At 44.0% G+C, this 27101-nt stretch overlaps 1 protein-coding gene across 1 annotated transcript in view; it reads left to right on the forward strand.

The window, feature by feature from the left end:
- The first annotated feature begins 552 nt into the window (after positions 1-552).
- ROBO1 (roundabout guidance receptor 1) overlaps positions 553-27101 on the forward strand; it is a 1398228-nt gene continuing 1371679 nt past the window's right edge. Inside the window, exon 1 of the mRNA XM_068270495.1 lies at positions 553-686. The gene's annotated coding sequence lies outside the window, so the exon portion shown is untranslated. The remainder of the gene's footprint in view (positions 687-27101) is intronic.

A 27101-nucleotide genomic window follows, 5' to 3' on the forward strand; every position in this document is an offset into this window, starting at 1 on the left:
GAATCCAGCTGCAAACTTCCTCCTTGTAAAACGCGTGTCACCGTAATAGAAAATTCTCACGACTGTTTCTGTTGTCATTAAGCGCAAACACGTCTTCCTGCAAGCAAGGACAGAATGTGCATAATCTGCCTGATCAGATGAGAGATGCACACAATGAAATGTACATATTTGTGGGAGATCTGCGCACGTTGGGATTGGGAAGGCTGTGATTGAATAAGGATTGTGCATTCCTTCTACTACCGTGCGAGTATCCCCCTATTCTTCAGAACCCCCCTCCCCTACCCCCCTCCAGAAGGAAAAAAAATAGACGCTGGTCTTTGTACTGCTTTGCAATTCTATGAGAGCCAGGAGGCAGTAGGACCCGGCATCCTATCACAGACACAGGCAGAGCTGCTGCATGCCTCTATTTGTATTCAATGGCTTGTGCTCTCCGCATTAATAGTAATACAGATAGCGGGTCACCATTCTGCGCCGAAGAAAGGATTTGAATTCCGCTGGACAGATACTGTCAGGAAAACCTTTTTCTGTCTGTCTCTTTTTTTTTTTCTTTTTTTTAACAAAGTCCTGAACTCACCGGGGCTGTCATTGGCGTCCCTTAAGCCTAAAAGGTCTGGTGTGAAAGTTGGGTGCATTTCCCTGTGAATAATGGAAGTGACAGACTTGTGAAAGCAATCCCATCAAAGAAGGTAAGTCCCGAGCCAGAGGACTGCTTGATTTATGGGGAGGCACCTGAGGTTAGGCTATTGTTATTATTCTGTTTCAGCAACTTTATCAGCCTTAGGAGCTGCGGAAAAAAATGACTTTTTTAATATTATTATTATTGGAATACTATTTGATTTCTTATGGACATGTTTGGAAACTGCAGGCGATGATGTGATTTTAGTTTTCTGGAGCAAAATATGGATATTTGGTTGGTAGGTCTAAAGGCCGTTTAGTTTAGAACTCTTACCTGCTTAAGAGAGAGATGTCAATGCAGTATGTGTGGTTGCTACCTGTCAGCCAATCAGATTTCATCTTTCTTAAGTTCAAGAGCATTGCGCCCATGACAGCTGAGTTCTGATTGGTTGCTAGGACTCTGGAGATGTTGATTTTTTAGATAATGCATTTTAGGGAATTGTGGTTAACTTTTGCAACTCATAATGCCTGATAACTCCCAAATGAAGTCCTCCGTATAACTTTGATTTGGGTTGCAGTGTTAATAGGCTATGCTAAATAATCCCAGTAATCCAGTTAGGGGAACTTTGGCCGAACAGGCAGCATCTAAGTCTACAGAGAGTCCATAACACCTGCCTATATACTGCTTCAGCTCACATTCACCACAAGAACATCCTTGAGATGTATGTGCATCGATGATGGCATTGATCTGTTGTGGACTTGATACCTCCCACCATTGTATTCCTTATAATGGGGTCTCCTAAGCAGCAAACGTCCACCTAATTGACACACTGCCTCAGTTTATCAAGCAGATCTATTCAGGAGGACGCCGTCTGATTTAAAGCAATTCTCCGTTCCCGAGAAATATCCGGTCTTGCAATTTTACACTCATTTTCCCGTATAGCGAATACAAGCGCTCTAGGGGCGAGCGAGTGTTCCCTATAAATTTTAAGAGGGGGTTGTTGAATTCTCCATTACAGCAGGGCAGCCTCTGTGCCTTGAGCTCGCTATATCATGCTTTATAAGACAGGAGTTGCGTTGCTTTGCCTTCATGGATTGGCTGAGGATCGGCTGCATTGTTAAAATGATTTTTTTTGCAAGATTTACTGAAAAGAAGGTGAAAGACTGAGTATTAAGGAAGATGAGATTCTCTGTGTGTGTGCGGTGCTCAGAATACCAACTGTGCAATTATCTGCAGTGCTCCCTGGCAGAATGTGATGAGGCTAAGCGGACTCTGCACCTCCCCAACTGTTCCTCCTGTGCTCTGAGGGAGTCAGGGAACTCTGCAAGACTTTCACAGTCAAAGGCTGAATGAAGAGACCTTTTGCGACTCTCTGCAGGGCTCTGGATGAGCAGAAAGGGTAATAGAGACTCTCTAGGAATCGTTGGTACCTGTAGCTATGAGATTTTAACCTCTGCAATAATCAGCTGAGGTTGCTGGCTCAGTAAGCTCCGTCCTGCTGTGTCTGGATAATGCAGCCCTGCAGTCAGGTTTTTTGGTCAGTGATGTTTAACGCAGAACTCGCCGGCTATTTGTTTTTAGTCTCAATCTCTTGATTAATGGGCAGCGATCACCCACAGCTCAGTGCCATATGCACGTCATTAGGCAAAAAACACCATGTTGGTATTAATATTAAACGGTGCAGCATGCTTGATTGCTGAATTTCATAGAAGGCTTGCTTGTGTGAGTCTTTGCATAATTTCACAATAAGCCTTTGGTTTGATTCCAATGAAAAATGGAAATGCCTGCTTTGATTGACTGTCCCTCCATATAGAGGGAAATGTTTTCTCCACTTATTAAAGTCCTCTAACAAACAACAACAGGTCCCTCTTCGCACTGCTATTCAGGCTCAGAGAATGATGCCTTCACTGCAAAATGCTGCTGGTCCCATGTCCAGGGCTGGTCCGCCCATGAGGCGGGGTGAAACAAATGCCTCAGGTGGCACTTCTGGGGGGGGCGACACCCGCCTACCCGTGGGTGTGGAGGGCTGCCAAGCTGGAAGGGGTAGCGGGCAGGTAGGGGGTATTGGGCACAGTGGTGGAGAGGGGGGTCGGACCACCCCTCCCTCACCTGGGTCCCCCTATCTGCGCTCCCCCTCCAGCTTTTATCCGCTACTGGTAAAAGGCAGTGGGCGGGGATGACTCACCTCTTCTGCATTCCAGTGTGCGTTCTACTGTCGTCACTTCCTGCAATGCCGCCCACTGTATTGTAAGTGGACGGCATTGCAGGAAGTGACAACAGTGGAATGCACGCTGGAACGCGGAAGAGGTGAGTCATCCCCGCCCGCTTGATGGGCGGGGTCACGTCCCGTCCTATGTGAGCGTCTCACTACCGGCTGGCAAAGTTGTGTGGACCCGAGCTGCTGAACCGCTGCTCCCCGCTGTTGTCTTAGCGTGGTAGAGCGAGGCGGTGGAAGACAGAGCCAGGTATTCATGCTGCTGACTTGGACAGGGGGAAGCTACCATCACGCTGTCCTCTGATTGGTGAGATCTGCTGGTCGGGAAAACGCTGCTGGTGATTTTGCATGCCCATGAGGTCAGCAAAGGAGTTGCTGTGTATACGGGACTCTCACTAACTGTCAGCTGGTGTCACCTTGGTCTAAGGAAGATTTTCAATACTCTCCTCCCCTCCCCACTCTGAAGAAAATCCGGAGTATGTGGTACCGGTACCAGTGTGGGTGAGGTATGGGCGGTGTGTGTTGGGCCATGTGTGAGGAGCACTCCACAGGTAGTTTTTAAGTGTTTTTAGGTAATTGGATCCATTTTGCAGCTTGTGTGATGACTGAATAAAGGTTTATATTGATTGGTTAATTCCGTGAGCAGTTGCTTTATTTTGATTTTAGTTAACTCCCCCTCCCCTTCAAAGACCAGGCCATTTTTCACAAAAATGGCCACTGCATTGTTAAGGCCTCGCTGCAGGGCCGCACAACTTAGCACACAAGTGATTCCCCCCATTCCCCCCCTCTCCCAGACGCTTGTTAATTTTTAAATAAATATTTATCTCTTTATTTTTTATTACGTATATACTCGAGTATAAGCCGACCCAAGTATAAGCCGAACCCCCAACTTTTATCTAAAAAAAAAAAAATTAAAAAAAATTAAATGGAAAATTGTTTGACCCGAGTATAAGCCACAACCACTCACAGCCATAATCGGCCACAACCATATATTAGAAAAGCAGCATAAATTCATCAGACTGCAATAATTAGCCAGAAAGGCCTGCAATGGAGATGGACATGCAAAGAACTCCTGTCGCAAAGTTTAAGCTGGCATAAAGATAAAGCAAGGAATGCAGAGACACATAGCCATGTATCTAAAACTTGATGTAGGAATGCAAGGATTCTCACCACTCAGTAGACACTGTCCTTGCATGCCTTCCAAGGCTACAACTCAAGATGAGGACCTCCCATGGAAATGTCAAGTGCGTGGTCTCCCTCAAATGATGCACCTCTATGCATATAGTATGGGCACTGTGGTAGATACTTAAAGAGTAGTGACTTGAGTATAATCCGAGACCCCCACTTTTAGGCTATTTTTTTTGGCCCCAAAATTAGGCTTATACTCAAGTATATACAGTACATTTCCTTGTTTTTTTAAATTATTTTATTTTCTCTCCCTCCCCCTGTCTGCCTATCACTGCTGATCGCTCCTGTGTCCCCAGGGGGACAGCTGTGTCACACGGCTGTCCCCAGTACAGTGCTGCTGTAGATCGCAGCGCTGTACTAACTAAATAGATGGCGTTTCGCCGTCTAACAGTCTCCGAACGGCACATCTCCGATTAGAGATGCGCGCAAATCAGCGCGATCTCCTGCAAAACCCAGCCCCAGGACTTGACGCCAATTGGCATTAGGCGGTCCAGGGGCTGCCGCCACGATCACGCCCACTGGCGTGATGCGGTCGTTATGTAGTTAAAGGTTGCCATGTACAAAGAGTAGAGAGCAATTTTACCATTAATTTCACAGACTAAGTAGCATGGATTGCACAATTAGTATGATATGCATTACCTACCGTAGGTAATGCAAGCATTTTGACGTGGGGAGTGCTACTCATGAACATTTGTTTCTAGCAACTCTTGCATTACCTAAGTAATGCGGATTGTGTCAATTGCATAATGCACACAACCTTGTCTGCATAATTTAAAGGATAAAATTGCCATGTGCTCCCTGCACACGGCTTTTTTACCCAAGCAACACAGGTTGTGCTAATTGCGCAATGTACGCAACCGTGTCTACAATAGTCACAGGATAAAATGGATATGCACATCTTGCATATGACAACCAATGTGTAGTGCAAATGCCCCCATGGGAGATGAACTGCCACAACCAGGAATGGGGGTCAAAACGGGGTGTGTCAAGTAGTATCAAAAGGCCATGTGCCCTATTATACTTACCCAAACATTACAAAGAGAATAGAAAACTTTTTGGCCATGTAACTTTAGCTATTTACATCTGTATAATGAGGTTCAGTTAGGTCAGATTTTTTTTGATGAGAGGCATTAATGCACCAGTATATACATATACTGTATTTGAAGTTTTAGGTTATGTTTGCACTAACACGTTGTGTTGCATTGTAACAGACCCAGGTAAGCGCACTGTAGCGCAAAGTAATTGAAAATACAGTTGTGCTACAATGCTTACAATGCTGAACATGCAGAGTGTTGCTAGAAGCACACATGTTGAGGTGCACAATGTTATTCAATGAAGGTACACATTGTTTAGTAGCTTCTTTGCGTGCTGTCAGGGGCGTAACTACAAATCATGGGATCCCCCTTCAAAACTTTCATGTGTATCATATTCACAACCATTTGTTTGCCTCTTTTTGCCTCGTTTTGGTGACCCTCACAGCCTGAGGGCCCAATCTTACAAGGCTCATAAAACAAGGTTGGCCCTTAGGTTCTAGATAACCTGATCTTAAAGGGGAACTGAAGTAAGAGGTATACGGAGGCTGCCATATTTATTTCCTTTTAATAGATATCAGTTGCCTGGCAGCCCTGCTGGTCTATTTCTCTGCAGTAGTATCTGAATAACACTAGAAACAAGCATGCAGCTAGTCTTGTCAGATCTGACTTTAACCCTCCTGGCGGTAAGTTAACCCCAAACGTAGTTCGGGGTAAGCTGCGCAGGAGGATTTCTCAGGACCTGCTAGGCCGATTTGCATAGTTTTTTATTTGCTACACGTAGCTAGCACTTTGCTAGCTGCGTGTGCACACCGATCGCCGCTGCTCCGCGCCGAGAGGTGGATCGGGACTCCCGATGACATCACGACCGTCGCCATAGTGATGGGAAAAGCCCTCCAGGAAATCCCGTTTTTTGAATGGGATTTCCTGATTGCAGATCGCCGGAGACGATCAGAGCGGATGGGGGGATGCCACTGCACAGCGGCTATCATGTAGCGAGCCCTAGGCTCGCTACATGATTTAAAAAAAAAAAAAAAACTTCTGCGCTGCCCCTGGCGGTTTTTAATAGGCTGCCAGGAGGGTTAATGTCTGAAACACCTGATCTGCTGCATGCTTGTTCAGGGGCTATGGCTAATAGTATTAGAAGCAGATGATCAGCAGGGCTGCCAGGCAACTGGTATTGCTTAAAAGGAAATAAACATGGCAGCCTCCATATACCTCTTTCTTCAGTTCCCCTTTAAAGCATACCCTAAGTGACATATGACATGATGAGATAGACATGTGTATGTTCAATGCCAAGCACACAAATAACTATGCTGTGTTCCTTTTTTTCTTTCTCTGCCTGAAAGAGTGAAATATCAGGTATGTAAGTAGCTGACTCAGTCCTGACTCAGACAGGAAGTGACTACAGTGTGACCTTTACTGATAAGAAATTCCCCTTTTACCTCTTTCTTGCTCTCAAAAGCCATTTTATGCTAGGAAAGTGTTTTTTAGTTGCAATTTCTTATCAGTGAGGGTCACACTGTAGTTACTTCCTGTCTGAGTCAGGACTGAGTCAGCCACTTACATACCTGATATTTAACCCTTTCAGGCAGAGAAAGAAAAAAAAGGAACACAGCATAGTTATTTGTGTGCTAGGCAGTGGGCACTGTACATACACATGTCTATCTCATCATGTCACATGTCACTTTGGGTATCCTTTAAGTATCAGGGAAAGGCAAGGTTAGTAGTTGCCCCCCCCTCCCAACACACACACACCTCTGCTCCTCCCCAGTCGCCAGTGCTGCTCCCCTAGTCATGCCCCTGCTTGGGGTACATCACATGCCACCCAAAAAAATTGGTTTTTGGTTGTTGTTTGGATACATATATGTTACAACGCAATGCAATGCAACTCCCTGGCCTAGTTTTACCTGGGAACTGGTTCTTATTGTTTCAAATCATTCAGCACCACCTCTCCCATCTGTGGCTGCGAAGAAGGTAAAAAAGAACTCCGAAGGCACCTTGGTAAAATGGGTCCGCCATTGGCACCTACGTTGATAGCCACGGTCAGTGGCTATTACAGGTTGTTTGAGAACTGGAGGAACTCGATAAAATAGTGGGTGCTGTGGCCACCCGCTTTGCAAATTGTGGCTACAAAGAGTGGGGTCTCAAATTGCCCGTAACAGCCCCTAATCACAGCGAATAACATAGGCGCCTATGAAATCACCAAAATATCAGCTGAGAGTTAGGTGCGGGGGGAGGGGGTGTCCTTAACATCAGGTGTCGGTGGGGGCTTGGTTTGGCGAGGTGTGGTCTTAAGGTTAAACATTGCTGGGGAAGGGGGGGGGGGTTAAAGCAGAATATAACACTGCATTTCAACTTTGCCGAAGCTTAGATAGATACATTTAAGTAAACACAATACAACAAGTGAGGAATGTGACACACACTCTGGCTGTGCAGGAGCTCCCGGACACAGAGAGAGAGTGAGTCACATTCCTCACTTGTTACATTGTGTTTACTTAAATGTATCTATCTAAACTTCGGCTGCGCGAAGCAGTTCTCTCCATGAAACTTTAAAGCTCTGTGTGTAACCCTTCCAATGCTGGTCTAGTAAAAAAAAAAATGCTGGTTGCATATAATATGCTGTAAATAATGTTTTAGAGCAAAGTTGAGATGCAGGGTTATATTCCACTTTAAGGTTAGTGCAGTGCAACATGTAGACAAACAAGTGCTTGTGAACATTTAAAACCAATAAACAGCGCTCGCTATCTTCCACTTCACAGCAATGAATGCTAAAGCCCAGACAGTGTTGGATCCTAATGTTAAGTCCGCTGGAATTCACATAGCTGTCAAGTACAATGATGAATGCCAAAGTTTGCATATAGTGTCCATGTGCTGCAGCCAATAACTTGCGTATGGCCAGTGATCAAAATAAACAGCAGAAAGTTGCGGTCTTGGTACTTGCTTGCTTGTGAACATTATAATTCACTGGATGCATGGCCCCACCATAATACTAAAAGAGGCTGCTATATCTATTAAGTGTATATGTTCAGTGTGTTTAAGGATTCGATCAGATAGATCCCTCGCTGATCAGATTATGGTCTGAGAGAGATTTTTTTTTTGGGGGGGGGGGGGGGGGCACATCGATCATTGTATGGCCAGCTATAGTCATGTTTGGACTTTTAAAGTATATAACGTAATTGTAAACCTATTGCTTGAAGGACTGAGTCAGACATTGTCTATGGATTCTGTTTTAAATAATGTCTTACCTGCACCATTCAGACAAAATGTTTTACTAACTATTTGTTAGGAAATGGCAATCCTGGTATCTACTCTATTTAAGGAAACATGAGGATTGCTTTGATGTGACCACCCTCAGGTTAGTCTACTTGATATCACGGACAAAAATAGACACTAGGCTTAGCTGAGTCAGGGAGGCAACATGAACGTGGACTAGGCGGCAGTCAATATCAACACGCTCACTTATGGGAGGAACAATAGAGGTCAAGTCATTGAATGTGTCCAGCACACAAAGGCACGAGAATCATCAATCACCCAATTTGGCTGAAAATGACCAGAATGGTAGACTATAATTTCATGTCTTTACACAGAGTCAATAGCAGCAGCGGGTTCACTCCGAGTCTACCCTTATACTGGATATGCTAAGTATAAATGTACCTTCTGAAAACAGAAAGTACGTGCAATTATACAGCTTTAAATGAACTCAAGAAGGAGTTCCCGTGATACAGCACTTCATATACACGAGAGAAGCCAAACAAATATTCAGAGCCGTGCTGGTGCGTGTGAGAACTGAGCTGTGAGCCGCGGTAGCAGAGTCTGGGTAACGTAGGATCAGATTAAGCAGCCATCTTGACCAGTGAAACCGCCCCCCCCCCCACACACACACCCCGCTGATCCTCCGCCTCTAATACTTTCAGCCATAGACCCTGAACAAGCATGCAGCAGATCAGGTTTTTCTGACAATTTTGACAGACATGACTAAAATAGCTGCATGCTTGTTTCTAGTGTGATTCAGCCACTACTTCAGCCAAATAGATCAGGAGGGCTGCCAGGCAACTGGTATTGCTTAAAAGGAAATAAATATGGCAGCCTCCATATACCTCTCACTACAGTTCTCCTTTAAGGAGTGCAGGGCAGGGATGGAGAGGAGCCATGCAGCAACGGATAGGTAAGTGTCTGTTGCCAACATTGCACATCGGTCGCCCTATAATTGAATGCTGCTACTGCTATGCTCTTTATCAGCTACGGATCAAGTGATATTGCCCGCCTGGTGCGATCTACCAAGTCAATGGATATCGGATAGACATCGATCAGGCATCCTCTGAAGCACTGATTTCTAGCCGATTCAATCTGAGTGACCTAATCTGCTGGATGGGAAACATGCGTATGGCCACCTTTTCTCTTCAACTATATAGAAATGTTAAGTTTGTAGAACCAAGATTGTATCATTAGTGGGCACTTTAACTGTTAAGGTGGCCATACATCAGGTGACTTGGCGGCTGATTGACCATTCAATTTGATTATTATAATCAAAATCGATGCTGCCAAGAGCATGCCCAATCGACAATGCAACCAATTTTGGGCTGAAATTGGTTGCAAGTATTTATCGGACATGCTGCAAAATGTAGGGCCAACATGTTTGATCGGGTACGCGGCAGTAAGGGCGTGCGATATCGGAATGACTGACAAACGTGACGGAACCCGGGCTCTATCCCTCCTTATGTAAAATGTGCCCCCTAGTGACCAGTGTGTGAATACTTTACCTGTTGGTGTCCACAGCTGTCTCCGTCCTCCGTTCATATACATGAGTTATCGACGTACTGTTACACACGCGCCCATGTAAATGCCGGCAACCACATGGGGCGTGTGTATGTGAGGAAGAGGATGTAGACAGCAGAAAACACTGATCGGTAAAGTATTCATGCATGGGGCAACGGGGGGGGGGGGGGGAGTTTACATTAGGGGGGACAGCACCGGGTGACAGGGTGTGGCGGGTAGACAAGGCGGAGTCACTAGGCTGATTCCCAAAAAAGATTTTATGCTGAAATTGATTGGTAATCGACCTACGGTTTATGGCGCCCAACAGATCTCTCTCTGATCAGATTTAATCAGATAGACAATCTGCCTCTTGGTCGATCGGCCTACACATCGTTTGAAGTATGGGCACCTTTACAATTCTTCAGCTCTAGAGAACATACCAAAAGTTCCTGAACATACTACGGCCGGTCCTGACTTTGCAGCAGCAGCAGCAATGCTTCCATCAATTGAGCGTACTGACAAGTGGGCTGTAAAATAGACAATCTACTTAATTCCGGTTTGTAAATCACTTGGACGCGTCCAGCCGGATGAGCAGAGGTGCAATGCAGTAGAAGAGAGCGAGGGCTGAATTGTGCTGAGTGTACAGCAACTGGCTGCACAGAAACTTGTACTGTGACTATCTCCCCCTGCATTCCCCTCTGCATCCCCTCTGTCGGCCTGCCTCAGCCCCTCGCTTCACCTGCTACACAAACACGGAATCCAGTGCAAATAGCAGCCGAGGATTGTGAGATTTGTCTTTCCTTCCTTTCTATTTGATTTTGGGTATTTGTCATGTGAGCTTTGGCAGCGTCCTTAGCGGGGGAGACAGAGCATGCGGCTGCATAAGAACACTGGTTAAAGTGTGTGCAGGGAATACAGCGTAAAGTTTATCCCGCCAGAGAAACACAGACAGGGATATTCATCAAGGCAAACAGCGGTGTGCGGAGGGCAGGAACCCTTCACTGCTTAACACTATTCAGCTTCCATTGTGCTTTCTCCAGTTACATGAAATCATACTGAATGCATTAAACCCCAGGCACAGTTCTTATATGCATTTAATAGAATATTATTTTAAATAAAAATGTTGAACAAAAAAAAAAAATGAAAAAAAAAAATCTTTAGTGACTGATAGCTAGATCACACCCCAGCATTCTGAAACACATCCTGACACATCCAGGGAGGGATTTATACTCTTTACTGCTCAAGTCCACAGTCAACAGCCCCCCCCCCCCCCTTTAGTACAGGTATCCAGATAACCCCTGCTTCCCCCCCCAGTATAGGAAGCCCACTGACCCTTCCTTTTAGTATAGGCAGCCTGATGACCCCTCCCCTCCCTTCCCGCTAGTATAAGAATCAAGATGGCCACCCCCCCCCCCCCCCACTTCTGTATAGATAGCCTGATGATCCCCCTCCTGTAGAGGTAGCCAGGTGACCCTCCGCCCCCAGTGTAGCCTACTGCCCACCCGCACTTGATCCTGTGGTGCCCTAGGCCATGGCCTATACGGCCTTGGTCTAAATCCTGCCCTGGACACGTCCTTCATATCTGTTTGTAGTCAAACAGGTATGAAGGAGGCGGCACAATTATTGCTATGACAGCTGACAAGAGATGGTTAATAAAATAATACTAATAAAATCGCTGTCTCTACATCCTCCTGTGTCTCTGCATCCTGTCCCTGTGCCTATGTGTCCCTGCTTCCAGACCTGACAGTTTGCTGTCTGTGAACCGCATTGCATTGTGGAAAATAACAGTCTTTTCCAACTGCCAAGCAAGCAATATCTCCCTGTGTGCATGTACTTTGGACACTGGTGGGGGACGGGCGAGTGGGATGCGTTGCGGGGTGGTAGTGGCTGGGGCATAGCTCCTGTATTTTAATGGGCGGCCTTTTTACTAGTAAGATAATAGGTACTTACGTATTATCCCATCTGGAAAGTTTGGCAGCTTTTTGTTAAAGTTCTGTTTGATCCCCTAGCCAGATCTAACCATTTTTGGAAAGCTGAAAGTCCCGGCTTTCAATTGCACTGGGTTCCAAGTCAATGCAATGCCCCATTCCCAAGTTATGGGGGGTTTGGGGGACGGGTGTCCCCTGCACTTTGCTGCAGAGAGCACAGTGGAATTGAGTCTTTTGCCCATGCCAGTAAGACAGAGAGGAGACGAGGGTGCATAGCTGCGCTGCTCCTTAAAGGGAAGGTTCAAGCAAAATAAAAAAATGAGTTTCACTTACCTGGGGCTTCCACCAGCCCCATGCAGCCATCCTGTGCCCTTGTAGTCACTCACTGCTGCTCCAGTCCCCCACTGGCAGCTTGCCAACCTCGGAGGTCGGCGGGCCGCATTGCATACATTTTTACGCATTCCCGCTGGTGCAGGAACATCAACACATACATTTTTACGCATTACTGGATCATTTCGTAAATTTTTACGCATTGAACCAGTAATGCGTACAAATGTATGTGTTAATGTTGCTGCACTGGCGGGAATGCGTAAAAATGTATGCAATGCGGCCCGCCGACCTCCGAGGTCGGCAAGCTGCCAGCAGGGGACTGGAGCAGCAGTGAGTGACTACGAGGGCACAGGATGGCTGCATGGGGCTGGTAGAAGCCCCAGGTAAGTGAAACTCTTTTTTTTTTATTTTGCTTGAACCTTCTCTTTAATCTGTCATGAAAGACCCAGGGCACTTGACATAAGTTTTGCATACACAGATTTATGCTGTGAAGGAAGAAGACGACCTACCGGGTGTGCTGCTTATCATCATGTCGGGTTCGTCCCGTACTTCTGTAATTGCACTTTCTGCAGCCAAGTTCAGGGGACACTCCTCCTTTAAAACCCCATAACTTGGGAACTGAACATCATACCGACTCAGAATCTGGTGCAACAGAAAGCCGGGACTTTCAGCTTTCCGAAAATGGCCAGATCTTCCTGGGGAAGCAAACAGAACTTTAACAAAAAGCTTCCAAACTTTCCAGATGGGATAATACGTAAGTAACGATAACATTAATATTAGCGATCTCGTCTCCTCCACTTTCGGGTTAGTTTGCAAATGCTGTGTAGTCCCCACATGGTGATTGGCTGGCTGCACAGTACTTTGCAAGTAACCAGGAGGATAGGTGGAGATGGGATTGCCAGGAGCAGGTCATATATAACGCTAGAGTAGGGTGAGGTTAGGTCAAAGTAAAATATCGGTAAAGACTACCAATGTTTTTCACTATAGCACCTGACATCACCCTGTGGGAGGGGTTTCACCACAATATTAGCCATACAGACCCCCTGATCATAGGCAAGTTTAGCGGTGGATTACTGGTGCCCAGAATACCCCCTCAGTCTGCCCTGTGCGTTTCTGTCTTCCCCATTTCTGTCTCTCATTCTTCCCCCCTCACTGACACTCCCTCAAGTCTCTTCCCCTTTACTGTCTCTCGCTTTCCTCTCTCTACCGGTCCCCACTCTCTTCTATCTTTTTCTCCCACTTTCCTGTCCATCTCACCATCTCTCTCCCGCCCTTCTATCCCCTAATCCTACCATTGTCATAGTCTAATGCCCTACCATATTATTATTATGTATTCATATAGCACTCCCACTGACATCTTCTGCAGCACTTTACAGAGTCCATAGTCATGTCACTGACTGTCCTCAGAGGAGCTCACACTCTAATGCCCACCTTATTCAAGTCTAATGTCCTACCATTTTATTATATTGTGTGTGGCTGAGAGAGACCTTTCAGTAACTCCCCCCCCCCCCCCCCCCCCTGAAAATCCTGGGTTTGACTTGGTTGATGATGATAGGGGTATCAGCTACTGATTGGGATGAAGTTAATTCCTTGGTTACAGTTCCTCCTTAACTGCTTCTGGACCACGTCGGTTGAAATCTAGAGCACTGTGTTGCTCTGACTGACAGCACATAGATTTCAACTCCCCCCCCCCCCCCCCCACACACACACAGACACACACGTACGCCACTACCGCCGATTGCGTCACTCTCTCCCCAACGCAGTTCACTTTCCCTGCTGCCTATATGATGGCAGAGGTGTGTGAGCCGGTCAGGAGACAATTTCATTGCCTTGGTTCACTGGCTTCTTATGGGCCCTGGTCTACTTAATGCCTACATAGACTCAGGTTGACATGGAGAGTTTTTTACAGACCCTATCCTATTCATTGCATGCTGCTGGTGCCTGGAAACAGTTTACTGTATGTTACTGAGCAGGAGTGGTGGTAGTGGAAGGTAGGGGGGCAGTGATTTCCAGGGGAAGGGGGGCTATTGCCCTAGCGTGCCCCAGTGTAACGCCGCACATGCCAGCAGCAGCAACAGTTCTTCTGTTAAACTCCAGTTGTTAAACTTAAACATCTCTGGGAGGGTGGGGCTAATATATGCCACTATATAGATATAGGGCTTGATTCACAAAAGAGTGCTAACTGTTAGCACGGCCATTTTTCTCGTGAATTTTCGCATTGCACGCAATCTCGAATTTTCGTGCGAACCGATAATGTTTTCGCACGCAAACGCAAATTTTTTTACATGAAATCGATATCATTTTCACTTTTTTTCACTTTTTTTTTCACTTTTTTTCACTTTTGTAAATCAAGCCCATAGTTTTTCTGATGCCGAAACCAGAATAATTTAAAGAGAAACGGTGACCAAGAATCGAACTTCATCCCAATCAGTAGCTGAATCTGATACCCCTTTCCCTTGAGAAATCTTTCCCTTTTTACAACCGGCTCATCAGGGGGCTCTGTATGGCTGATATTGCAGTGAAACCCCTCGCCCAGTGTCCTGACAGTTTCCTGTCTGTGAACCTCATTGATTGTCAGAAATAACAGCTGTTTACAGCTGGGTCCAACTGCCAAAAAACAAGCAGCATCTCCTCCACTGACATCACCTGCCAGCAGTAAAAATGTCACCATGTGATAAATGTCAGGGAGAGGAAAGATTGTACAATGGGCAAACACTAACTAAATCATTTATACATACTTATTGTAAAAATGAAGCACTTTTTTATTACATTATTTTCACTGGAGTTCCTCTTTACAGTGGGTATCCTGAATAATTGTTTACATTCTATTATATATCACTATGGTGCCTAGTGCTGGTAGGTGCATCACTGCACAATGTTTGTTTACTTTGTGTTCTGAAGTTAGTAGAAAAAATATCTGGTCTCCCAGAGTGCTCTGGAAAATGCTACACAACTAAACAACAAATTATCACAACTAAACAACCTAGACTAAACAAACATCTCTGAGTGGGTGGGGCTACTATACAGCACTAAGATATAGCGTTTCTGTTGCTGAAACCAGGATAATTTAGCGTGAAAATCCTGAATAGTTTTCTACATTCTATTATACCTCACTATGGTAACTCGTGATTTTTTTTTTTTTTAAATCTTTTCAATATTTGTCCATTAATAAAAAATATGTAAAAAAATCCTTTTTATTTCCAAATGCATTGCAGAATGAAGGGATTTCAGGAAAGCTCTAGGAGGAAGCTTAAAATGCACAGAGCCATTAACGACAACTTCAAAATTTTGTTTCACCGTTTTAATTAATCTTATTAAAAACAGAACATACGTTGCGGCTTTTAACAAGACTGATCTGGCTAAGTTCCACAAAGGTTCAGCAGACATGAAGAATGTTTATTTAAATAATGTCTGACATGTTTCTGGCTGTAATACATCACTAATTAAATAAGTTAAAATGTCATATTGTACCGAGAGGTCAACATTTCATAATTTTCTGTTTAATGAAATCATGCTTGCGGAGGGATTTCTGTGAGCCTGTTAAAGTGTTTGTACTCTGATCTATCTAACATTAGTGGTAGTAGCTATCAAAGAGGTTTGTTTAGTATGATGACATAAGAAAACCCACTGTCACAAAATAATAGCCAATTTCCGGTTACTATGGTTGCGCATAAGTACTAAAGCTAATGCATTTTATTCTACCCCACCTAATCATTATAGTCGATGTCTATTCTGGATGTCATATTTATTTACATGCCCGCTATCTGTCACAGAGAGAGATGTTACAGCATTTGTCATTTTGTTGGACTTCAAACACATTGATAACTTGGGGGAGGGGAAAAAACTAACACCACACGCCTTCTAAGTGGCACGCTGAGGAGTATGAGTAATGGGCTGTCTTATCAGTTCACCATATACTGGTTGCGGCAGCAAAGTGAAGGAGGCAGGGCCAAAGCATTTGCATCAGAGCAAAATGTTTGCAGTCCGTGAACACTGCGTACTCACATCACTACATATATATATATATATATATATATATATATATATATATATATATATATATATATATATATATATACACACACACATACACATTCTCCTTTCCAGAGTGCATTAAGACCAGTGATGACCAAAAATGCATTAAATTTTGTTAAAATAATGTTAAATTCAACTTTCGAGCAAAAATGCCATCAAAAATCATTTTGTAATAGGTTTGCGATTTCGCTTTTTTTTTCTTTTTTTGCTAATTTTTCATGCAAAAAATAAACGATTTTTGCAATTTTGTGCTGAAATCAACAATTTTTTGAAGAAAAAATAAAGATTTTTAGCATATTTGGAAATTTTTTAACATATTTGAATTTTTTTGCCATATTGCGAAAATACAATGTACAAAATACAAAATACAACGATTTAGGCTAAAATGTGCAACTTGCAAGCAGCACTGACAAAGACAGTTAGGGCTGGTGCACACCAAAGGTATGCAGGGGGAAAACCACTTGGCTAATGAAAGTGAATGGGCTGGTGCACACCAGAGTGGTTCGTTTTTTCCACAAACGCAAACTCGGGGGCTGCAGCATTTTTTAGATTTCTGAGGTGTTTCTGCCTGTGGAAAACAGCTCTAAAAAACGCTAGATCAGAGCGGTTTTCCAGGCGTTTTTGATACAGAAGCTGTTCAGTAACAGATTTTACTGTAACAATATTTGTAATCCTCTACACAAAAACGCTCCAAAAAAACGCTAGGCATGTTTAGAAAACCTTCAAAAACCTCTGGCATTTTGCAGATCTGCTAGAGGTTTTTGGTGTGCACTGGGCCTCATACTACTAATTTAGACCTCTTTTCCACGAGCAGTTGATAAGCAGTGATTGAAATGCCTCTCTAAGGCCCAGTGCACACCAAAACCGCTAGCAGATCGTCAAAACGCTAGCGGTTTTAGGAGAAGAGAGCAGATATTTGGCCGGGTGCACACCAAACGGATTTTGTATGCGATCCACCAGCCGCATCAGTCAGTGAAAACGCTTGGCTATTGTATTTCAATGTGTGGTGCACACCGGCAGTTTGAGGTTTTTTAGCAAACCGCAAACGCGCAGCAGGAGGCGCGTTTGCAGCTTGGCAAAAACCTCAAACCGCTGGTGTGCACCATCCCATTGCAATACATTAGCCAAGCATTTTTCCAGGCGGATGCGGCCGGCGGAACGCTCCAAAAACCGCTCGGTGTGCACTGGGCCTAACTCTCACAACTGCTCACTGCTGCCTGGTAACTCAACTGTCTGTGGAAAAGAGGCCATAAAGTGGACCCAAATTAAAAATACAAGATTTCAGAAATAAAATCTATTTTCTAAATTATAATAATAAATAGCAGCCTTTTTTCAGCTGCATGATGACAAATATAAAATATTTTACATTTATTGGAGGAACCCCTCCCCTTCCTTTCAAATTGCCGGGATTTTTCGGCAAACTGGTGGAGTAGATGGTGTCCGGCAATGGAGAAATTGCTAATGGCTGCCCCCAGTATAACCCTAGCTATGAAAAGAGAAGGGTGAAAAGCATGCACTGAAATGATCATAGGTTTGAAGGAGTGTTTATTTATCTTTGTATGTGTCAGAGTGGTGCAACTAAATATTTTTAATTAAAAAAATGTTTGGTTTGGGTCCGCTTTAAAGGAAACATCCAAGAAGTAAAAAAAAAAGATCCACTTACCTGGGGCTTCCTCCAGCCCGTGGCAGCTGTCCTGTGCCATTGCCGCAGCTCTGGAGGCTCCCGGCCTTCTGAGCTTACAATCTAAAGGGCAGTGGTGGGTTGGAGACCTTAGGGAATTACATACACTTTGAATTTTAGGATTATATTAGGCATGACCTAGACCAGGGCTCCCAACCCTGTCCTCAAGTACCACCGACAGTGAAAATCAGCTCTGCTGAGACACTGATTACCTCACCTGTGAATGTTTGTGTTTTCTGCAAAACATGCACTGTTGGTGGTACTTGAGGACAGGGCTTGGGAATCCCTGATCTAGACCACATGTGTCGAACTCCAGTCCTCCTTCAGGCCATATTAATGCCAGATCTAGATCCCATGTGTCGAATTCCAGTCCTTCAGGCAGGCACGTAACTAGACTTAAAAGGGCCGACCTCCCCTCCCTTGCAAAAATGATAGCATGAGGTTCTCCTGCGCTCTGCTCGACCCCGATAAATCATACCCCGAGCTGCCTGTCATCCGCCGGTCGACAAACCCCATGCGGGTCACGTGATCAGGAGTCAGTGAATGGCAGCAGAGAGTGTTTTGCTGGGAAACCGTGTTTGGAAGCAGGAAAAAATTACACACGGATCTGCACACGGTTTTTGTGAGTGAACTGGGAGGTTTTTGTGCTAATTGGCTACACTTGCGGTTGGGGAGAGGAAGGAGGAGGGCCCCCCAAAGCCGCTGGGCCCCCCTGCAATGGCGGGGGTCACAGGTGTGATTGTTACGCCCATGTCCTCAGGCCATATTAATGCCAGTGAGACTTATCCAGTAAATGGAGAAATGCGTTCTGTTGGCGCTATATAAATACTAAATAATAATAATAATGAACCACACCTTTCCTGGTTCAGTCCCATCAATAAATTTGTGTCGGAAATGTGTGAAGACCTTGGCCACAGAGGTTGATTAAGATGTATGGGGCCCTAGGCAATGTAGTAGATTTAGGGTCCCCTTGTGGTCCTTTTTGGTAAGCTGAAGTGGAGAGGGGTCAGAGAAGGTGGCAGGTGGTCCCCTTGAAACCCACTACACCCCAAGCACCTGCCTAGGTTGCCTAGTGGATGATTCTGCTCTGCACAGCCCGTCTTTCCCATTCTTTATTGTAAGGTGCTGGGATGCTGGAGGCTGCGGAGAGCAGCTGTGGTCACATGTCGGAGCTTTTAGACAACAGGCTATGAATGTAGCATGTTTTTCACTTCTCGCAGTATCATAAGGTTACAAGAGGTGAGACCGTCCCAGGTGTGTTTGTTGGTTTTCTTGGAGATCCATCTTAATGCGCCAGTATGCTAATGAGCCTGGAAGGTGCCAAATGACTCATTATAGGTCACGGGGAGAAACAAGAAAAAAGTTTCTGTACCACATCAGCCAGCACAATTATGTAGTTTGAAAAAAAAACAAGTTATGGTATAAATGATACCCTTTAAATTGTAACTGTCGGGCATAAAATAAAAAATCAATTCTTTTTTTTAATCTGGTAAACAAGTAATACGGATGCTAACCATGCAATCCAAAAGTTAAAATCTCTATTACTTTTCTTGTTTCTAAATGATCATTCCCCAGTTTACCTGACTCTTATTTAGTACACACAAAAATGTTGTACACAAAAGGAAGTTGCAGGGCACGCCGGGTTGTCCTTTTTTGCTTCTCTAGTAGAGAAGTAGAAGTAGAGAAGCAAAACAGGACAACCCAACATGCCCTGCAACTTCCTTTTTGTGTACCAAATTCTGTGTGTACCAAATAAGAGTCAGGTAAACTGGGGAATGATCATTCATCAACAAGAAAAGTAATGGAGATTTTAACTTTTGGATTGCCTGGTTAGCATCCTCCTTATTACTTATTTACCAGAAAAAAAAAAGAATTGATTTCTTTTTTTCGTAAGATGCAAGTTTTTGGCTGAATACAATATGCATGAGAAGCAAATGCTCACTCCCAGCCAGCAATCTGCCATTTTATACGGTTCACAAACGGCCTGTCAACCAACCAAGTGTTAGGGCTCAGCCACACTATAATCGCTTTTCTGAGCGCTTGTGATTGATTAGCGCTTTCTGAGCACTTTTTAAAAATCGCTCCCATTCACTTTTATTAAAATTACGGTAAAAATTGCAATCTAACACATGACACCTGGGTTCAAATCTCTGCACTTCCCAATTCAGTAAGCCAGCATCTATCCAATCAGGAGTTTTTGGGCAAGACTCCCTAACACTGCTACTGCCTACTGAGTATGTTTAAAGGGAACCTTAACTGAAAGGGTAACCAAGCAGCTCAGGGTGACCCAAACTACTAGGAATGTATAGGGGATAAAAGGAACCAAAAAGCCCTCCTACTAAAAAAGCAAAGCTTGGTGTAATTTGCCTTTTTGGTTCCTTTTATCCCCCTACACATTCCTAGTAGTTTGGGTCACCCTGAGCTGCTTGGTTACTCTGTTGTACTGGTCCAAGCCCTATTTCATACAGCCTTATCAATCCCTGCCATGTACTGATGAGGACCAACAGTCTGTAACAGGCTGTCTACATGTGGGTTTGATATGGCTGTGTAAAACTTAAAGCTATATGCTTGCTATACACCAGTGGTTCTGGATGCTTGCTTGGCTTAACAAGGGCGAAAAAAGATAATTTGCATATTTAGTGGTAGTGCATTGTGGGTTCAAATGTTCACTTATAACTGAATTATTGCAAATTTCCTTCTGTTTTAATGGGGTTCTTTCGCGAAAAAAGTAGGCAGTTAAAAAATGTGACAGATGACAGGTTTTGGGCCAGTCCATCTTTTTAAGGGGGATTCTCAGGGCTTTCTTTGTTTTCAACAGCATTTCCTGAACAACAGTTGCAAAATTTAACTGACATAATAGTGTGCAAGTGATTAGGGAGGCCGGCTAGTATCTTGCTATTTTGGCAGTTAAACTGCTGTTCAGGAAATGCTGTTGAAAACAAAGAAAGCCATGAGAATCCCCCTTAAAAAGATGGACTGGCCCAAAACCTGTCATCTGTCACATTTTTTAACTGCCTACTTTTTTCGCGAAAGAACCCCTTTAAGAAGGCAATTACACTTAACTGAGAGGGATATAGATGTTTCTTTTGAAACAATACCAGTTGCTTGGAAGCCCTGCTGATCTCTTTGGCTGCAGGAGCGACTGAATCACACACCCGAAACAAGCATGCAGCTAATCCAGTCTGACTTCAGTCAGAGCACCTGATCTGCAAACTTGTTGAGGTGCTGTGGCTGAGGTCCCATTCACACTTGACAGCGCAAAACGCCGGCAATTACCAAGGGGGCTTTTTGCAAGAGTGATTTTTCCATGATTTCACACAGAAAAATCACTGAATACTGCATCGATTTTCCCACGAGCGCACATAGCGCTTCTATAGCACTGAAACGCGATCGCTGGGAAATCGCCTGAAAATGGTGCAGGCTACACGCTTGCGTTTGGCGATTAACGCAAATCGCCCAAGTAGGAATGAGCCCATAGGGTATTATAGCACTAGCGCTTTAAAAAGCGCCAGCGCTTGAGCGTTTTGCCGAAATCGCCGGCAAAACGCTCTAGTGTGTATGGGCCCTAAAGGTATTAGAGACACAGGATCAGCAGGATAGTCAAAAGTGGTATTAACTGGTAATATTTTAAAAGGAAAAATCCATATCCTTCTCAGTTTAGGTTCCCTTTAAGTGGCTGCCTTGCAAGCGCTTTGAGTCCGACAGGAGAAAAGCACTTTACAAACACTGAAATTATTATTGCGACAAAATGCTGCACAAATGATCAAATTGGTTAGCAGTTTTTCTTCCCTTTAGTGGTCCTAAACAAGACAAGACAAGACAAATAAGATTTATATCACGCTTTTCTCCTGGCGGACTCAAAGCGCCTGAGCTGCAGCCACTAGGGCGCGCTCTATAGGCAGTAGCAGTGTTAGGGAAACTTGCCTAAGGACTCCTACTGAGTAGGTGCTGGCTTACTGAACAGACAGAGCCGAGATTCGAATCCTGGTCTCCTGTGTCAGAGGCAGAGCCCTTAACCATTACACCATCCAGCCACTGCCATTAATATAAATGTTCGTTTGCTATCAATCATTCAGCAAAATGTATCACTAGTGGTCACCATTAGATCAATTTGCTAGTAAACAAAGAGCAAAGCCTCATACCTGACTTGCTTCAGCCAGCCACTTGCTCTGCCCGTGTGTAATATTAACACATCTTAACCCAGAATGAATCCAACAGTCATGGTTATATTGGTGATCTGGTGTACACACATTGATACAGACAGCCATGTAACCTTGCTTTGTCATCTTCTTCGGTTATTAGGGGAGTCTCATCACACAATAGGACACAGGTGCACCATTTCAAGCAGCAACATTGATTTTGCGCCATTTGACACAGTAATGCAGGGAACATCTGTAGCGTAACCAGGTAATTTAAATGAAACTCGCTATAACAGCGATCTATTTCTCCTCTGCATCAGGCAATGCTTCCCGAACAAATTGCCAGCCAGCTGTGAGGATGCGGCATATATCTTTATTGCTATTTAAAAACATGCAAAAAAATAAATAAAAAAAACATCTTTACAACTCGAGTCCAAGGTATTGAACCCACGCATTTATCGATGTAGGCAGATGAAAGCTGGAGCCAACGCTACGCTTCGGTTATTGAACGTTATGGCGGCCTGCTGAGACAGATAAAGATCTTTACAGTGTGCAGCAGATTTAAAGGCATATTCTGCTTGTTTTTCTAAAAAACCTAATAAAGTTTGTCTCTATAGTTTGCAGGGATAAATGGCAAAGTTCATTTGTACTTTCTTATTTTGTTTTCATGTGGATACACAACAAAATTAATCTAGTATCTTATTTCTAATAGAAACATGGGAGATACTGTATATACTCAAGTAAAAGCCAAGTTTTTGGGACCAGGCGATCGATGATCACCGGGCTGCTCTGTGTACGGAGCTGCTCACACTGTCACCGCCGCCATCTTAAAATAATCTAAAAAGATTATTGTGGTGCCATTGATTCTAATGCAATTGTGTGCCAAGTGGTACTGCTTGACAACACACAGCAGAGTCTGCGCCGATTAACCTCCCTAGCGTTTCATTTCCCCAGGGTTTTTTTTTCATAATTTTTTTTTTTTACCATTTCATCCCGCAGCTATTTTCCACCTCAGGCCTGGTGCACACCAAAAACCGCTAGCAGATCCGCAAAATGCTAGCAGATTTTTAAACGCTTTTTTTAATTTTTCTATGGCGTTTTGCTAGCGTTTTGCGGATTGCTGCAGCGGATTTCAGTATAGTACATTTCATATATTGTTACAGTAAAGCTGTTACTGAACAGCTTCTGTAACAAAAACGCCTGCAAAACCGCTCTGAACTGCCGTTTTTCAGAGTGGTTTGCGTTTTTCCTATACTTAACATTGAGGCAGAAACGCATCCACAATCCAAAAAATGCCTCACCCCGGGAGGATTCGTTTCTGCAAAACGCCTCCCGCTCTGGTGTGCACCACCCCATTAAGATACATTGACCAAGCGGATGCGAAGCCGCAAGCGGATCTGAAAACGCCCAAAAAGCCGCTCGGTGTGCACCAGCCCTTTTTGAGGTTTTTTCCAAACAGCAAACGTGCCTCCTGCTGCACGTTTGTGGTTGGCAGAAGTGTTTCGTCCTCAATGTAAACTATAGGAAAAACGCAAACGCTACATCAGAGCGGTTTTCCAGAGCGGTTTTGTTACAGTAACTGTTCAGTAACAGCTTTTACTGTAACAATATTTGTAATCTGCTACACAAAAGCACTCCCAAAAACGCTAGGCATGTTTATAAAACGTCTCTATTTCTTCAAAATTGTTACTGCACCAATGGTAACAATATGATGTGCAGGAATCCACTCTGGAGTGCTGAGTATCATTAACGATTTCTCAAGATCCGCACCATCAAAAAGTCCATCTTTATTAATGCATCAAAATCATAAAAACATGATAAAACAGCATGGGTGAATGGCAGATGACGCACAGGTGTTTCGGACCATCACAGTCCTTTCTCAAATCATCATAGACCCACACTGAGGGCCCTTTTCCACTAGCAATCGCTAGCGTTCACGCTGAACGCTAGCGATTGCTGAATCGCAATTAGCGGCGATTCCCCGACGTTCGCGGCCGCGATTTTGCTATGCACTACATAGCAAAATCGCGGCAAAAGTCGCTCCGCGGCGCGATCGCGATCAAGTAAAAACGAATCGCGGTAGTGGAAATGACCTACCGCGATTCCTATGTTAAAAAGCAAACCGTAGCGATTGTAAAATCGCTAGCGGTTTGCGTTTTTGCGATTCAGCCAGCGCAAACGCGCTGGTGGAAAAGGGCCCTGAGTGTGTGGGTCTATGATGATGAGTGTGTTGGTCTATGATGATTTGAGAAAGGACTGTGATGGTCCGAAATGCCTGTGCGTCATCTGCCATTCATGGACTTTTTGATGGTGCGAATCTTGAGAAATCGTTAGAAAACGTCTCTAAACATGCATAGAATCGCTCTGAAATCAGCTCCAAAAACCTCTAGCGTTTTGAGGATCTGCTAGCGGTTTTGGTGTGCACTGGGCCATACTTTAACATTAAGGCAGAAACGCCTCAGAAATCTAAAAAATGCTGCAGCCCCCGAGTTTGCATTTGTGGAAAAAAACGAACCACTCTAGTGTGCACCAGCCCATTCACTTTCATTAGCCAAGCGGTTTTCCCCCTGCAAGTGTTTAAAAAACACTCCAGAACCGCTCTGGTGTGCACCAGCCCTTAGGGCCGGTACACACCAAAAACCTCTAGCAGATCCGCAAAACGCTAGAGGTTTTTGAAGCAGATTTTCAGAGCGATTCTAGGCATGTTTAGAGAGGTTTCTAAACTTACCTAGCGTTTTTTGGAGTGTTTTTGTGTAGAAGATTTCATATATTGTTACAGTAAAGCGGTTACTGAACAGCTTCTGTAACAAAAACGCCTGTAAAACCGATCTGATCTAAGTTTTTCAGAGCGGTTTTCTACTTTCCTATACTTTAACATTAAGGCAGAAACGCCTCAGAAAACTAAAAAAGCTGTTTTCAAACAGCTAGTGTTTCTAAAAAATGCTCCAGAACCGCTCTGGTGTGCACCAGCCCTTAAGGCTCATACACACATCAGACTATAGTCTTTGGAAAGTGAAAGATCACAGACCAATCTTACCACCCTTCATGTAGTATGAGAGCCATACTCTACACAGTCTTTTCTATGGAGCTGAACTCCACATCAGAAAAAAATCTTTGCAAGATGCTGCACACACAGATGCTGTACAGACACAAAAGATCAGTATCTGCAAAAGATCTGTTCCTGCCAAAAATCCATTCCTGCAAATTGCAATGATAGTCTATGAGATCTGCAGATCATCATACACACATGATTTAACTGACATTAAGATCTTTTGCAGATACTGATCTTTTGTGTCTGTACAGCATCTGTGTGTGCAGCATCTTGCAAAGATTTTTTTCTGATGTGGAGTTCAGCTCCATAGAATAGACTGTGAAGGTATGGCTCTCATACTACATGAAGGGTGGTAAGATTGGTCTGTGATCTTTCATTTTCAAAAGACTATGGTCTGATGTGTGTATGTGGCCTTAGAGTCTTAAGGCTTAGGCCACATACACACATCAGACCATAGTCTTTGGAAAATGAAAGATCACAGAAACGCAAACGCAGGACCTGCAGCATTTTGGGAGCGTTAGCGCTTCAATGTAAAGTATTGAAACGCTAGCAGAAACGCTCAGCAAAACCTAAACTGAGTGGTTTTGCTAGCGTTTTGCGGTTCAGCACACTGTAACAAAATTAAAAATAATTCACAGGACCAATCAGGATAAAAACGCGAAACGCAAAACGCTACACAACCGCTGAGCAAAAAAATACACTTTTGCAAAACGCAACCGAAAACGCACATGAATCCGCTTGCAAACCGCTGAGACAAAACGCTAGCGGTTGCGTTTTGCGTTCGCGGATTTCAGTGGGTTCCAGGCCTAAGACTGTATTTTATTTAACCTTACTGAACTCCTCATGCTGCAGTCACCACTGCTCACCACTGAGAGTGCTGTGTCCAACACATCCATTTGTCTGCATACTGGCACATGTAGATGACCTCATTGTGAGGGAAACAGTAAATTCGGGCGCCTGAGGCTAGTGGACAAATCGGGCGCCGCCATTCACTCCTATAATAAATATCGTTTAATGGGCGCCCGATAGGAAAAAAGGGCGCCGGTGAAAAATAACGTTTTAAAAGCGGCGCCCGGAGACTTAATGTTTTATTACTGCTTCTCATGATTACACATTATTTAATGATTTATACATTTTTAAATATTATTTTTAAACGAAAAACAGTACAATATTTTTTTTCAAACATTATTTTTAAACGAAAAACAGTACATTTTTTTTTTACATTATTTTTAAACGAAAAAACCAACAGGGGGGTCTTAGGTTTAGGCACCAACAGGGGGGTCTTAGGTTTAGGCACCAACAGGGGGGGTCTTAGGTTTAGGCATCAACAGGGGGGTCTAGGGGTTAGGGGTAGGTACAGGGGCGTACGTTAAAAAGGGGCGATGGGAAAAAAGGGCGCCGGGTTTTTAACGATAAACATGGATTACGTTTAAAAATGTATTTCGTTTAAAAGTAATGGTTTTAAACGTTATAAATCATTAAATAATGTGTATTAAATCGGCAATTGTAAAAACGTTAATCTTTCGTTTAAATAATGAAACGCATAATAACGTTTAAAAAAAAAATTACTAAGTAACCCTCCCTGTACCTACCCCTAACCCCTAGACCCCCCCTGTTGATGCCTAAACCTAAGACCCCCCCCTGTTGGTGCCTAAGTAACCCTCCCTGTACCTACCCCTAACCCCTAGACCCCCCTGTTAGTGCCTAAACTTAAGACCCCCCTGTTGGTGCCTAAACCTAAGACCCCCCTGTTGGTGCCTAAACCTAAGACCCCCCTGTTGGTGCCTAAACCTAAGACCCCCCTGTTGGTGCCTAAACCTAAGACCCCCCTGTTAGTGCCTAAACCTAAGACCCCCCTGTTGGTGCCTAAACCTAAGACCCCCTGTTGGTGCCTAAACCTAAGACCCCCCTGTTGGTGCCTAAACCTAAGACCCCCCTGTTGGTGCCTAAACCTAAGACCCCCCTGTAATTGTTTTCGTTTAAAAATAATGTATAAAAAAAAGTAATGTTTTTCGTTTAAAAATAATGTTTGGGAAAAATATTGTACTGGTTTTCGTTTAAAAATAATATTTAAACATGTATAAATCATTAAATAATGTGTAATCATGAGAAACAGTAATAAAACATT

This window comes from Hyperolius riggenbachi, chromosome 2 (assembly GCF_040937935.1).
Source record: "Hyperolius riggenbachi isolate aHypRig1 chromosome 2, aHypRig1.pri, whole genome shotgun sequence".
In the NCBI taxonomy this organism is placed as follows: domain Eukaryota; kingdom Metazoa; phylum Chordata; class Amphibia; order Anura; family Hyperoliidae; genus Hyperolius; species Hyperolius riggenbachi.